The sequence below is a fragment of the Gallus gallus genome, chromosome 4, assembly GCF_016699485.2.
Source record: "Gallus gallus isolate bGalGal1 chromosome 4, bGalGal1.mat.broiler.GRCg7b, whole genome shotgun sequence".
NCBI classification, from domain to species: Eukaryota; Metazoa; Chordata; class Aves; order Galliformes; family Phasianidae; genus Gallus; species Gallus gallus.
In genome coordinates, this window is record NC_052535.1 from 57,956,951 (window position 1) to 57,972,933 (window position 15,983).

Consider the following 15,983-nt stretch of genomic DNA (forward strand, 5'->3'; position numbering starts at 1 on the left):
GATCAAACAACAGGAAGCAGCTTCCTTGATTCTAAAATGAAACCTGGCTTCTCAGCCTGCCTTCTGTGCAAAAGTCTGCCTCATTTTTTTTTCAGAATGGGGATGAACTGGTGATTTCCCTGCTGTCCATTGAAGTCCATGTTGATTTTGCTCCTCTGTGAGAGCATCACATAAGAAATGGAGCTGGATCCAAGCCAGCTCCTAGTCTCTGAGGTACACCTGAACTTTCACAGAGGGGAGAGAGTGAAAGCCTCCTATCCCTCCTGTGTAGTTTATGCCTTGTCTTTTCTTCAAGCAAGAAAAGTAAATCCTGGAGTTGGGAAACCTGGCCACAGACCAGAGTCTCTTGCATATTTTTTTTATTGTCCCTGTGAGCGATGTGCTTCGAGACTCTGGCAGCTCCCATTATGCATATAAACCAGATCACACCAGGTGGCCCAAGAACTGCAGTGTTTTGTTGAACAAACCAGTCAGAGGGAACAGAAATGTAGCTTACTGCTTGCTCTGGTCTTTGAGCTGTGGCTTTCATTGTCTCAATGAACACCAAAAAAAAAAAAAGCCTGCTTAAATGGTCCTCTATTTAGCTGGGTGGCTGGTACAACATCAGCCTTGGAAGGAATTGTGATTGCTCACATTTAAGCCTCTTCTGAGATATTGAGAAAGTAAGTACTGAAAAGTAAGGATTTAGGGGGTTGGGATCCATTCTGTGGTTCTGTCACTTCTACCAATCTGGTATCTTTTGCTTCAACTGAACCGTAGTCTATTGCCTTTTGGCAAATTCTCTATACTGTAAATCTAAAGTGTAATTAAGTTATAAAAGGAGGCAAGATAAAATACAGATTGTGTAGACTAAAGGAAACCTTACACGTGGAACCGTACTTTTCTTTTTGTGGTATTTCTTGTGACTCAGAAAACTGAAAGCGATGGAGGATATAGGAAGTGTATTAAGTTGTTTGTGTAGATGACCTAACATTTGCAGTTGCTTGGTGTTGTGAATATAGGCTTCTGTTCAAGCTTGGATATAGCAGAGCAATCTTTCTGTTGTTTTAAATGTAGGCATATCATATTTTGGTTTGGAATTCAGTATTGCAGCATGCATGTACAATATATTCAGAACAATACAAGTCAGGTTCTGTGCTTTTTTTTTTTTAAGCATGTTAATTAGTCTGAACCATCTTGTTGAAATGTATTCAAGGTCAGCACTGCATGCTGAGTTGCTGGTGTTACTGTATTACTTTTCCTGTTAAGGCTTGCTTGATTTGAATGGAGAGTGCAGCCACCTGGCAGTGACACACTGTGTACTAGTTACTTCTGCTTCTGAATGTAGGGGAATCATACAGCAGCTGCTGGCAAGCAATCACTTGGCATGTTCGAGCAGTCATGCTCTTGCTAGTGGCTTGATCACAAAATCTTTGTCATCCAGGACAATGTAAGTAGACATCTCATGAAAACTGAAATGAATCAAACCATAAAAGTAGTGATTAAATTGTTTGCCCATACAACTACTATAATGCTTGTAATTATGCAGAATGTAGTATTAGTTACGTATATTTGTAATGACCTAAAGTAATGGAAAAAAAAAATCCCTTTTTTAATACATTATAGTACATGTTTGCTCTATTTCCATAGACATGGGAAATCATACTGCATGGGTGTGTTCCTCTGTTGCATGAAGGAGAGAGCAAATAAGTTGTTCCTCTTTCACTTATGTGAATAGGTTCCACATTAGCAGGCAGAGGGGAAAAGGATGGAAATATTTTCATGCCCATAAGCTAGACTTCAACTAATACAAGTGCTGTTACGTGTCATCTCTTAATTTATGTGGGTAACAAACTCAAGGTTGAGATGACCCAGATCTGATTGTGATCTTGTACCAGCATAAAGCAGATGGACAGCAGCAGCTCCGTGTGCAGCCACTGCACTGGTGTCAGCCCGAGATCGTGATCGGAAACATTTACATATTCGAGATAAGAAGGTGAAACTTTATCTTTTGTGTTTCTAGTTTTGAAAGAACTGCAAAGGAAACCATATCTTAGCTGGGTTTCTACCTCTCATTTTCCTACCATCTTTCTTGTACTGTGAATTATGAAAAAAAGCTAAGTTGGAACATTAGAGTAAAAGTTATCTGATACTTCAGAAAATTAACTTTCTCTGAACAGTGCCTCTGCTACTGAGGGCATACAGCTGGGTCTCTAATAAGTATACAGTAGGGCATCTCTGGTCTTTGGGCAGTGAAAGGGACATTCAGAACTGAGCGCTGTCAGCATCTGGAATCAGCACTTCTTGTTTCCTCTGTGTTTGGAGCAGACAAACATACTAATTTCATGATGAATTTTTAGCTTTCTTGAATTTTGAATTGTGGGGAAATAAACGTGAATTTCACATGTCCTTTTTATTTAAGGTTAAATTAAAACAACAACAAAAAGACCTGCAATGTGATAGGTTTTGTTTTGAGTCTCTGGATGTATTATGAATGTTTTGCTTGTGAAAATCTTTGTATAGAAAATTATATCCTAAAGAAACAAGAGTCTTAGCCTTTGCTCTGTTGCAATGGGTGGTGTCCTCAACCTAAAGTCATGAAGCGTGAGATTTTTCTTATGAAACTGAAGGTACCATCTGAATGCAAATGAAGATTCAAACAAATTAGTTAGCTAGAGTGACGTTTGAGCAGCATTTATCTATAAGGTAGCTCAATAAAAAGTTATCAAATAATATTTTAGTTTGTAGAGGGTACTGAAGAAGTACTTGTTTTTCTCAGGGCAACTGTTTTGTACCCTGCTTTTATATTTTGGCACTCCATTGCTGTGGATTTTATTAACACACTCATCCATTAAATATTTTTATTTCCATATGGGCTATGTTTTTATTTCATATGATCAAATTTTGTTTGGATATCCTGAGTGTATATAATCTTCTAAATATGTGAAAATAATTACTGTGCAAGCTACTTGGTAATCAACTTCCATACAGTTTCACTAAAGGAAGCAAAAAATATAGCCTAAAGGAATTTGAACTTGAGGCCACCTCCCATTTCTAGGATTGTTTTTTTTTCTTTTTCTTGGTCATGTTGAGTACAGAGCACAAACGAAACTTGGAGAAGAAATGACAAACAGGAACATGAACCAGTGTGAGTGGCTGTCCTCTCAGCTCCTTTCACACCACTTTCTCTCTGGGGCAGAGATCTTCTATCTGAAAACAAAACCTGGACAAAGTGCAAATCCTTCATTTCCTGAAATCTCCTTGTTTAGGCCAACAAACATGCAGGTCAGCGTGGAGGTTATGGAACCGAAACTGAACACCATCTTCTTTTTCTTGGTCAATGAAGTGTAATTTGAGTCTTCTGCTTGTATATCCTGCTTGGAGAACTGTCACTGAAAACAAAGACTGGACACTGGTTCCTGGAGATATCTGAGCATAAAATGCTTTTACTGCCAATGTTCAGCTCAGTGCTGTGCTGTTTAAGGGAGACCATGTGTAATCTTGCTGTGTTGGTTAAGGTGTGGTTAGATGCAACTTGTGCTGTTGCTGTGTAGCTAACTTGAAGGAAAAATAAAGGAATGAAATTTGATGTCTGCAAATGTTCAGTATCTTATAACAGCTCCTCTCGGGCTGAAAGTAAGTGAATTTCTCTAGAAAATCAAGTCAGTTCAGTGACTGATAACTGTAAAATTTTACACAAGGCTGACCCCAAATATAGATTAAGGAACAATAGATATAATTGCTGGTGATACCTAGTGGTATTGTCAGATGCATAAGAGACTAAATTCGTATCTTCTGCCTTGTCTGGGAGATATAGCATACAAATATGTATGCTGTTCTGACTTTATTATCTTTGCTGTGTCTCTGCAGTTTTTTAGATAGGGAGAAACTAGTGGATAGAAACTGGTGCTTATAGTGTTTTGTTTAGCTGTGTTTCAGGATGCTAATTAATAATTAGGCTTTACTGATTATTCTCTAGGATGTAATTAGATCTATATTTTAAGCAAACATTTTTTTACTTGTTTTTACTGATGGGTTTGTTAGATGCGAATTGAGTGCATCTGGGCCCAGTCATGTACCTCTTCCTCAAGTGCCTAATTCAATTGATTGGGTTGTTTAGTAACAAGAAATAGGATGTTAGCAGGATCTTAATTATTTAATCTATCCACAACATAGTCATTATGAGTAATATGTAGAGGTAGATCGAAGCTTACATCTGTGTTTGAGCAGAAAAGCTGGAAAAGGGAAGAGGTACTTCTTATTAGTGAGTCAATATGTGATATTGTACAATTCTTGCCGAAGAATTGCTGCTTGGTGTAAGTCGCGTATAAAAGTCATGCTACAGCATAGTAACAAAAAAATCAGCTGTCAGTTTTCTTGAGTGTTGTAATTCAATCATACATGTTAAAAGTTTACTGTAATTAATATATCCTTTTGTTCTATTATAGGTTACATCCATTTTACTTAGACTACAAGACGAAGATTTCTGAAAATTAAGATCTTTAGGTAAGGACAACTAATTTTTTAACAACCATGGACTTTAGAAAGAAAAATATTGCCAGTGTTAACTGAACACAGAGGGTAGATAATGTTTGTGATCTAGGCTTTGGAAAGCTGAAGAAAAGTCACTTGATATTGACAGTGAAGCAGGCTGTACTAAACAGGCTACTTGAAAAAGAGACAGATATACATTTTTAGATGATTTTACTGTTTTGGTTCTTGGTACCTAGCATGTCTTTTGAGGAAGGAATGGTAAAGAATTGTCTTCAGACAGAAAAATGGGAGTGATCTGAGAAGGTGGCTTGTTGGCAGCTCTCTGATACCAGGTTTCACCAAAATGACTGGTGCAGGTTGCTTGTTGTAGTCTCCCTGTTATGTTTTGGGGAGCATTGGTAGACTCAAACTTCATCTTCAGGAACTGTTCTTAGTCCCCTAGTGATTATTGCTAAATAATAGCAAGTCCAGTAACTGAAGTTGTCCTTGTTTGACTGATCTCTCCCCTGAGATAAACAAGCAGTAGGTCTGCAGAGCAAAAAAATCAGCAGCTCTTTGTTTATAGACTCTGTTAAAATGCCTGCTTTGTGCGTAAGAATTTGGGCATTTTCAAGATGACTGTTGAAAGATTAAATAATTTTTTTTTCATTATGGGAACAGTCCCAATTTGCTGGAGATGACAGTGTAATGGCATACATTCACAGCTGACATAAAATGTAAGTCTTTTTACTTTCTCGCATAATGGCGTATGGATTGTGCATATTTTTACTTCCAATACAGACTAGTACAATGCAAGTGAGAAGTTGTGTATTTCTGAGTAAGTGAAAAATTCACTAATACAATAGCCATTTGCAAAACACATGAAGTTTAGTGTTTAAGTTTAAAACTTTCTATGTAGCATTCCAAGGGAATTAAAACTTTCTGAGCTGCTTGATCTGCAGAACCTTTGCCATCCTTTCTGTTTATACTGCTTATAAACATATTTCTCATCTTAAAGCTTGTAAACACAATACAGAAAGTTGTTGAAATTGGATAATTAAATCTTTCCATATATAGATAACTCTTCTTGACCCTATAATATTCTGTTACCTTGCTGAAATATCATAAAGAACCTGAAATAGAAAAGTTGTGTTGATACTCCTTTGGGCTTGCATTCTTGGAACATATCCTAGAGCAATTTCATGACTTAATTTGCATTTGGTGTTGGGGAATTTATAAGGCTCTGGTGCTTTGTTACTTGTGCCTCGGTTTTGAAAGGAAAAGAATGAATGTCTGTTAAGTTTGAAATAAAATTGAAGCCTTTTCTTGTAAAAATGGATGTGTTACTATTGAGGTGCCAGTAAGTTCATGGAGGTATTAAGAACACTAGAAGCTATCTGTTATCTTTCAAAGCTTACAAGCTACAGAAGTTAAGGACAAATTTTTCAATTTTAATCTTCACTTTTATAGAAATCAGTTGTACAAAATTTCAAGACCATTAAAAGTAATCCATTACTTTTCTGTTTTTTTTCCTAAATATTTGTCTTGACTTGGCTGTGGAAAATAATTTTTTCTTGTTACATATTCAAGGAGATTTTAAACTGACTTTAGAAATATTACCTTTTGTAAAAGACTTTTTTAAAATGCAGTTCATTTTGAATCCTTTTAACGTTAGTGATTTATTTACACTGTTTAGTTGTAAGATAATAGGATTCATTATCCTTGTTTGTTGTTTGTCTGCTTGAAAAAAAAGAATACACAAGTAATATTACCAATTTAGTTGCATGAACGTCAACATCGCATGTGATTGTACATCTTCATAGGTGTAAATGTCTTTACTGCTTTACAATGAGGATCTTCTGAAAGTTGTTGGGTTTATTCTATGTTTAAAACGCTTCTCTGGAATGAGGAGTTAACTTTGACATCTTGCATTATATGTTAAGACATTTCGGTCATTTTAGAAAGAAAATACACTAGTAAATTGAACACAGAAAGAACCGTGAGTAGGTCCATACTTGTTCTGTGTAATTCTTTGTAATATTCCTTACTTTAGCTACTTTTTTTGCATTAAACTTGCAGATGATATGATAATTTTGAAAAGGCATACAATCTACCATAAGATTCTGTATTCAAAAGGCTGTAGAAGATTGTCCAGTCTTAGTAAATTGTTAAAATGCTATTGTCAGTTTACAACTGAAATAAAACTGAGACTTTAGAGACTGTTTACATTTTGAACTCCTTTCTGTTGCAAAAGTTGAAGTAACTCAAATGTGTTGTATGGCTGCTGTCTGTCATTGCTTTGCAAATATAGGAACTGTTGTACTTCAAAGGCTGAATATAAATATTTCACTTTATATCTGCACTAAGTCTTGTTTCTTTTTCCTGCCATTTATTATCGACGTTTACAGTAATAATAGGTCTGGTCTTTCATGCATTGTACATCTGAAAAACCCATTTGAGCTTGATATTTCTTTGAGAAGGATTTAAGCTTAATCATGGTATTCCACAGGTATTTCTTTCATGGAGAGAATAAATTATATAATAACAACTATTAATGATAATGTTAAACCTAATAACTTCAACAGCTGGAATGACTTTCTGCTAATATTTCACATGGAACCAATACAGCTGAGATAAGGTATGCCTGGTTCCTTTTATTCCTTATGAGTCATCAGCAGAACTGAATATCCACCCCCAGCCTAGCAAGCAGCCAGTATTGTGGAATCACCTTGGCAATGCTCAGAAAAATGTTGCTCCACAGCCTGGGCTTGAAACCACCACGATTCTTGAGCTGGCTTTTAGTAGTGGGTCCTCAGAGAGTTATCTTAAGGGAGAAAAAGCACCTGAATTCTATTTGTTTTGGGTAGGAAAGACTAGGGAGGTTGTGGAGGAAGGAGGAGGAGGTAGCTGCCATGTGGATGAGCTTTGTAAGCTGGTGTCACAGGCAGAGTTTGGGGGGGGGGGGGGGGTGGGGGTGCGTGGAAAAATAGCAGTATTCCAAGGGAAATGGGAGGGTGAGGACAGGACTGTAGGGGGAGAACTGGGAGAGGGGGGGAGACAGTACCTTTGGTGGCAACCTGCCAGTTCCACTCGGCTGTCTTATAAAAATGCTTCTTGTATACTGTATGTATTTCCCACAGTTCCCTCCAGCTCAGAATTCTTTTAGAGATTCCTGTTCTTCCTTCTCTTCAATCCTTTTGGCAGATTCAATTTGCATTGCACTCTGGGGAGTTAGTTAATTTCCTATTGGCCCAGACTACAAACCCCTATACTAAGTGTTGGTGTGTTGTGTTGCATATCGGTGTTGATAAATCTTATTTTTGCATGTTTGACTTAAGGCATGTTTGATGTGCAGGCAGATATATCCAAGTGGTGTGTGCTTGCTGAATAAGTGGCACTTGAATGTGAAATCTACTTTAGTAACAGAGTGAATAAGCTTACTCTGTTATAGAACTAAGAGACTTTATAAAGGCAATTTTTATCAAATGTCTTAGTATTGTGATTTAAAATTAGACTTACTGAAATTGGAAATCCAGATTCAAGCTGACGACATAACACGTGACCTTCAGTAGCACTGAAAATTGAAAACACGAGACAAGGGCATTAATTGCCGAATAGTTTATAAGCTTGCCCTGGAAGTTCATCTTAAGTATTAACGCTATTTTATTACTTATAATAATCATTTATGGATACTATGGGTGCCTGAGATAAGGCATTCAAACTTGTTTTACTCACCTCTGGCTCAAATCTTTTGAACTTTCAGTTAAATACATACAGCTACTTGCATATGTAACCTATGGCTTTTAGCAGGTCTGGAAATTTGAGCAAAACAGTAGGGGTCTGATTTAGCAGCTAGACTTCTCAACTGAGATTTGTATGTAGCCAGTTGCAGAAGAAAGTTAAATGACCTAAGTGTGAATGTATCTAAAGTTATCTTTTGCTATTATCAATTTGAATTTTGGTTTGCTAGTAATCCATACAAAGGAATCTTGAAATCTGGTAGACAGCTGTCCTGCAGAGATGGTTGTTGTGGTCTTCAATATAGTTTAATAGAGTGTAATGTCTTATGTGATATGTATAACTGACAAAGGCTGTAATCAGACTTTTTTCAGGTGACTCAGTAGTTATCACTTTAAGCTAATTTGCAGCTACGTACATTTTTGGAGTCGTAAGACATTTTTCTTAATTTTGTTTGTATCTGGTATTCTATAATTGGCAGTATAAGGTACAAAATTTGATAGTTTGAAAAGTTTGACTGTCATATTTTTATTCAATCTCAAATGTAGAATGCTTACTTGTAAAATATATTCACTTTGCATGTGGCATATATATTGAGATTGAGACATGTGGCAAATATTTGAGATTTGACATCATGTGTAGTTGACTTCATTGTAGTTTAGTAAAACAGGAAGGAAAGTGGTACCACTGCTTTCCACGCTGTTCACAGCTATGGTAGAGCTGAGGGTCTGTTCTCTCCTCTTGAAGAACACAGCTCTTGCTCTCACTGTCCTACCAGAATACAAGTTCAAACTTTGCTTGTGGCCTTTGCGTCTGTTGTATCTTGGTCTGTGCATGTCTATTGTGACTTGAAAAGATTAAACATGATCAGTCTTGCTGTACTTTTCTAGCATCAGAATATGCTAAAGTCAGCTTGAATGTTTAATAAAAAAAGTGGTGTCAAAATATGATCTTGCGTTAGTAGAAATACATGCATGTTGAGCCAAGTACCATTGCATACTCTTGCAAGCCAAAGAGGCTTGTGTTTTTTTTTATATTGACCCCAGTCCCTCTGAATGAAATCTTGGAATGGGATAAAGGTGTTGATCAAGCAAGGGCGTGCTTTTATTTACTAAAAGATGGGTGAGTGAGAGATGAAGAAGAAAAGGAAACTAAAGGAAGTCACCGCTGCAGATCCCATGATGTCCTGAGGGTCTGTCCTCCTCCTCTTTCCAGGGTGGTCAAAGATGTGATGGGCTGAGTGCTGCTGGCTGTGGGGTTGGCAATGCCTTTTATGCCTTCTGATGGTCCCCTCCAAGTGGGTCAGGATCTGTTGCTAGGTGGTGAGTGTCTGGCATTGCATGCTGTGCATGTTCCACGCCATCTGTGCTTCTCCCTTCTCGTGGTCAGGGAGGGATCAGAGAATGTGTTAAGCAAGATGGCTGACTCCTTGCTGCTGCTTTGCTCTTGTGCACAACACTTGTTTGTTCTGCAACTTTCACAAGAGTGTTACTGTATGGTTTTTTATTTTTCTTCTTTTTGTTTTTTTTTTGTTTGAGGCCTTCACAAGATTAGTTTTGTTTCACTAGTCACCAGTTAGCTGTGAGACAGTTTCTTAACCAATGTGAAAGAGAACAGGGATTCGTAATGATACATTCCATATATTGTTGTCAGAGTCTGAGCCAGAAAGGAACATCACTTCATTTCCACACAGGTTTGGCAAATGTTTTCAGGCCACCATCAGAAAATCATTTCTAGTGATATTCTTAGGGGGGAAGGTGTAGCTTATCAGAAATGGGGGAACATATAGCTGTTAAGACAACCAGATAATTACCAAATTTATCTGCTTTCTACCATAAACCTTTTTTTTTTTTTTTTAATATACTCCAGTGAAGAGAAAGCAGAGTGTTTGAGGAAGCCTTGTGCTGTGCAGGTTGAGGAGAGGCATGCAAGCAAGCTGCAGCAAGAGGTGCAAACTTGCCATAGCTCAAAAGTAGCATCACACAGAAGAAGAATGTCTAATCACTAATTTTTAGGCCAAACTGAGGCCTGAGTTGTGCACCTTCTAATTCTTTACTTAGGAAAAATATACACCCCTACCCCCATGCCCCCACTCCCACACACACACAAAGAAAATCACCTTTTGTCTCCTTTGTCAATGGGAGAGTTCCTGCATAGCTTAAGGCTGTGATTTCAAAATAGATTTAAATGCTTTTATAGGTGAAAATGAGGTTATTTGACAGTGAGCTGGCTGTAGCTTTTGTATTTTGCTTTATTGGGTAGTTCCAGTAGTAAACTTAATTTATTGAAGGAAAGCTAGTAATGACTTTAGTTGCCTATTCTGAATGATATTTTTTGAAAGAACTCCGCTCATTGCTTGCTTTTATTTTAGTGTAAGGTACATGGTGCAACTTGTATACGCGTATTGTCTGAAGGATTTGAATGGCCTGCCTGTCTGATTCATTTTAATAGATTCCAGCCTTTTTCCATGACATCATTATTATAACAGCCTTCCTAGCAAATATGAACAGCTGCTGTGTATTTTTTCTGTGTTTTATATTAAAGCAGTAACAACTTTTCCATTCTCTACCAATGACAGCAATAGGCTTGTCTGATGTAGAACAAAATGAAAAAAAGTCATAGTAAGGATCTGTGATGCTGTTAACAGGCCAGTAATGTAACAGGTCCCCATGTATGAATAGTTTCATAATGCAATAAGAGATTACTTATGCTGCTGTCATACTGGTCAAAGGTTGGTCACATTTCCTTCTGCTTCTCCTCTGACCCAAACTGTGCATTACTGAAGTTGATAAAAACAGTGTTGTACTCAACTTCCTGGCCCAGAAGGCAATTTGTGTGAAGTATGTTAATGTAGTCTTTTTTTTCCCCCCTTAATATCATTATGGAGACTGCATGTAGAGGTTTTAAATTTCTAGTCAATTCTTATAATTCAGGTCAAGGAGACTCACCTCACTGTTTCTTTGTGCATCTAGAACACATGGTACATGTCATCTCTTCCCTCTTCTGCCTAAATAGAATTGCTCAGGTTGGAAAAGACCTTAAAGATAGAGTCCAACTGCAACCTAACCATACTACCCTAACTCTAACAACCCTCTGCTAAATCATGTCCATTGAGCACCACATCCAAATGGTTTTTAAAAGCACCCAGGGATGGTGACTTCCCCACCTCCCTGGGAAGCCTATTGCAGTGCTTAACAACCCTTTCAGTAAATAATTTTTTTCCTGATATCTGACCTAAACTTACCCTGGTGCAACTTAAGGCCATTTCCCTTAGTCCTGTCACCAGTGAGCAGAGACCAATCCTGCTCTTGCTGTAAGCACCTTTCAGATATTTGAAGAGAGCAATAAGGTCTCCCCTCAGCCTCCTTTTCCTCGGACTAAACAGCCCCAGTTCCTTCAGTCTATCCTCCTAAGGCATATTCTCCAAGCCCTTAACAAGCTTTGTTGCCCTTCTTTGGACCTGCTCCAGCACCTCAATGTCCTTTCTGTACTGAGGTGCCCAGTACTGAACACAGTACTTCAGGTGAGGTGTCACCAGTGCTGAGTACAGGGACGGGATTATTTCCCCATTCCTGCTCACCACACCATTCCTGGTACAAGCCAGGATGCCATTGGCCTTCTTGGCCACCTGGACACACTGCTGGCTCATATTAAGCAGGCTGTCCATCAGTACACCAAGGTCCCTTTCCAAAAGGTAGCTTTCCACCCACTCCTCCCCAAGCCTGTAGGGTTGCCTGGGGTTGTTGTAACCAAAATGCAGGACCTGACACTTGGTCCTATTGAAGCTCATGCAGTTAACCTTGGCCCATTGATCCAGGTCTCTGTAGTACCTTTTTCACCTCAGGCAGATCAGCACTCCCTCCCAACTTGGCGTTGTCTGCAAACTTACTGAGGGTGCACTCAATCCCCTCATCAAGATAGTTAATAAAGATGTTAAATAGAAGCGGCCCCACTACCGAGCCCTTGGGGACACCAACTGGATTTAATTCCATTGACCGCAATGGTGTTCAGCGATGCCATAGAGGCAACTTTATGGAGAGGCTATAGTACTCAATAAAACTAGGAGCTTGTTGCTATCGTTGTTATGCCTAATTTCCTATCACTCCTTCTAAGTAAAGTTGTCAGAGGATGTGGGTGTTTGTACTATTACATTGCATTTTGTCTGGGATGCCTAGACAGGAGTCTTAGTATCTTGTTGATGATATGTGCAAACTGAACTTGGGTCTCTGTGTTCCTGTAAACAATGTCTTCCTTTAATGTGACAAAAATAGCAAGCATATCCAAAACACCCCCTTGACATGTCTCTAGATAGAGAGCTGTAGCACTACATAGGGTAGCATGATGCTTGTTGATCAGCCAGCTCATGTCTCGCCTGGATCTTCTGCCTGGCATGAGGAGACAACACTGTCAATTGCTGTTTGGCACTCAGTAGCCTGACTGGGGCATGACCTGGCTTACAGACCTACCAATCCTTGTGGTGTAATATGGCCACAAAAAGACAGACAGTCAATTAGTGCTGTTACCTTAGCTGTCTTTTGCGGTGCTTTCTTTGTGTGGAAGAAGATCCAGCAGCTAAGTGCCTCTTTTGTCTCTGTGATGCAGAGGGATTGCTTGTACACCAGGTAGGTGGTTGTGAGCCAGCTGAAGATACTAAGAGAAAATCAATGCTAACCTTGCAACGTGAAGCTAGATAAAGACTATATTGTTCATGTCTGTGGTATTCATCAAATGATGCCCATTTAGTGGCTGCATATAGAGGAATAATTTCATAAAAGAAATAACTAATGTCTTCTGGGGATTATCAGTTACAAACCCTCTTGTTCATCTAGGAGGAACCTTACAAAAGAGTGCCTGCCTTTTCTACAAACGTGTCCTAAAGCAGATTCAAAATCACATAATATACATATAATACTAACATTCAATATAGCAATACATATGAAAATTACCTTCTGGTTTGTAATCACAGGAAGCCTAATTCAGCAGGTGAAATACGAGGTGGCTGCCTACCAAAAAGAAGTTATTCTTTTTAACATTTGGCACTCTGTTGTACCCAGTGACTAATGTTTCGTGTACGTTACTATGGCTTTTGTACCAAACAATACTTTAGGTAGGAGGACAATTTAAAAACATTTCTATTTTTGAAGGTCAGGCCTCAGTGGCTGGGATGGTATGATTAAAACAAATCCAGTTTCATTACAAATGTAAATAAATTATGAAGGCTCTTTTTATCATTCTCTTCTTGTTAAAATTGAAAGAACTGGGGAAAAAAAAAATCTGACTGCCAGTAGAACAAAATCTGTTGATTTTCACTTTTTTTTAGCAGACAGTTAGAAAGCAAATGAAGAAACACCACATTACACAGAAAGTATTTTCAGATTATAGTTCTTATCATTACTCTTCTGCGCTGCGGAAGTCTCTCATATCATTGTCATGAGACTAAAATTCATGAATACACAGAAATTCTGTGCTAAGTGCAGAAATCAGTTTCTTCCTTACCTTTCTTCAGCCCCGTATTGTTTTAGAAAGCTTTGCTTTCTGGCATTGCACTTATAATCAGTTTGGCTTATATGTAGCATCCCATAAGCTTTCGAACTAGTTCTTATAAATAAATAAATTTATTTACAGAACTGTTTTTTCATCTCTCTCCCAAACTGCTTCAGAGAGTAATTGTTTTTTGCATAAATATATATTTTAATAGACTTTAAATACGTGTTAGAAGTAGATGTTAACCAGCTTACAGAAGTTTTTGTCCAAAAAATAAAGATAATTTTTTAGATACTTTGTTTTTAAAAATGTACATTTTCAGGCATCCTCCAGTGACGATGCGTTTTACTGTGGAAAAGGATTTTGCAATATTTATAACTTATACGGCATGAAGTTGTTCAATGGTAATGTCTGCATGCATTTTTATCTGCAAGGCAAAGCAAAATTATGGAGGAATTCCATGAAAATTAATATATTTAATCTGTGTTACTTTGCTGAATCAAATGTGGCTCATGTATTTGTAATTTGAATACAGAGAGATCTGGAAAATAAATGTTCTGCTCTTCATGAAGGATGTTTTATGTTTTGCTTTTTAGACTCTGAGATAAAACTCAGAACATATCTTGGTAAGAGAACGTGGCCAAAAACTGTAATTCACTGAAAAATTACCTGGCTTTTTCCAATTGAGAACTTTCTTAGAGGGATTAAACTGAAATGGCTTTGCTAATGAAAGCACATTTGAGTGAGAGGAGATGGCAATGAATTGTTTTTGAATTCAGTATATTCTATAAATAAGTGCTAGTAAATTGCATGCAGAAAATTATTTTTCTCATGTTACAGTACAGGTGTTTTTCAATTAGATTTGTACTAAAGCTAATGATAGATTATGAAAAGAAAAAACATATTTTAGTTAGCCAAATGTACATTTTTCAGATATTTATTGCACATCCTATTTACATTCCCTGAGCATGAAGCATGTCAGTCAACTGTTTCACCTGTTCTGCTAGAAACGATCAGAATGTCAAAATATGTAAGACAAGAAGGCCACAGTATTTGAAAGGCTTTGTTTCTGTGAGTGTTTATCTGCTACATAAGCATGTTCCTCGTGATAAATCCTTTCGGGTGTAGCTTATGTGTTGGAGTACCACTTGCCAAGTTCAATACTTATAATTCTGTCAGTGTTGCCACAGTATAGGGGAAAATTTGTGGATGAAAATTTTATCTCATTAGACCTATTAAATCTTCTAGTGAGATTGATTTGATAATGCTTTGTAATCAGTGGTTGCCTTTAAAACCAGTAGTCTGTTCTCTGTGAAATAAACTGATGCCTGTTAAACAAAACATTGAACAGAAATCAATACTGTAAGCCGTCATTACAAGTCATGGTATTTCTGTGGTAGCCTTAGTGTTCAGAGATTGTTAAGTAGGACAGGGTTTATAGGGAGAGATAATCTTTTATTAGATGAATCAATCTGACTTTTTTAGGCAATCAAGTGCTTATTCAGGTCTGTGGAAGTAAGGCTTTCTGTACCCAAAAGCTTGTCTGTTTTCCAGCCGTATCAGTTGCTCTAAGGAAAAAGCCTCTCCTTGACTGACACGTTATTGTTGCTTTTGGCACTGTAGTAGGGAAGCCAGCTGCTGCATGGGCATGATGTTTTGTTGAATTTCTTATGCTGTACCTCTGCTTTTGCTTTACTTGCCTTGCACTTCTCAGCCATTGAGTCCTCCCCTTGGGCAGAAAAGGATAAAATGTTCCTGTACAAAGATGACTACTCAAACTGATAACATTCAGTAGAGAGTTGATGGCTTTCCTCTGCTTTGAAATTTGCACAAAAAGGAAATTTTGCCTTTTGTGGGGTCTGTTTCCTCCTTGCTGCTTGTGAGATGTAGATCCCTATCTCCTGTTAGTTCTGATCTTGCTTGGTGTGGCCAGCCCATGTGCTGGAAGGCTTACAGAAGGGGAAATCATTTCCTTGGACTCCCTCCTGCTCTTTAATGGGTCTGATTTGTGATGTGCCACGTTGCTCCCTCAGTGGCTGCTCAAAAGTCTCTTGCCTAGTTTTAGAAAGAGCCCACCAGACACAAAATAGAAGACAAAAATATTCGGTGTCTTGATGGAAAGTGAGTCTAAAGGGGTCTGCTGTAACATGAAAAACAAAAGGAGCAGTGTTTCCACCTAGTGCTCCAAACATCTTGGAGTCAAATGCGGAAAATGTTTATAGTGTTGTATAGTTTTATTGCTACAGACTGAGGGAAAACAGCTTATTGAGTGACTTTCAGGGGCCGTACTTTGTACCGATGGGCTATCA

At 38.0% G+C, this 15,983-nt stretch overlaps 1 protein-coding gene across 5 annotated transcripts in view; it reads left to right on the plus strand.

Moving 5' to 3' along the window:
• BMPR1B (bone morphogenetic protein receptor type 1B) overlaps positions 1–15,983 on the plus strand; it is a 238,763-nt gene that overhangs the window by 86,504 nt on the left and 136,276 nt on the right. For 4 of the 5 annotated variants that reach the window (NM_205132.2, NM_001397879.1, XM_040698737.2 and 1 more), the window contains one exon: positions 4,428–4,485. The gene's annotated coding sequence lies outside the window, so the exon portion shown is untranslated. Of the gene's footprint in view, positions 1–4,427; positions 4,486–9,405; positions 9,513–15,983 lie in introns of all 5 variants that reach the window. The other variant, XM_040698736.2, reaches the window with a different exon arrangement.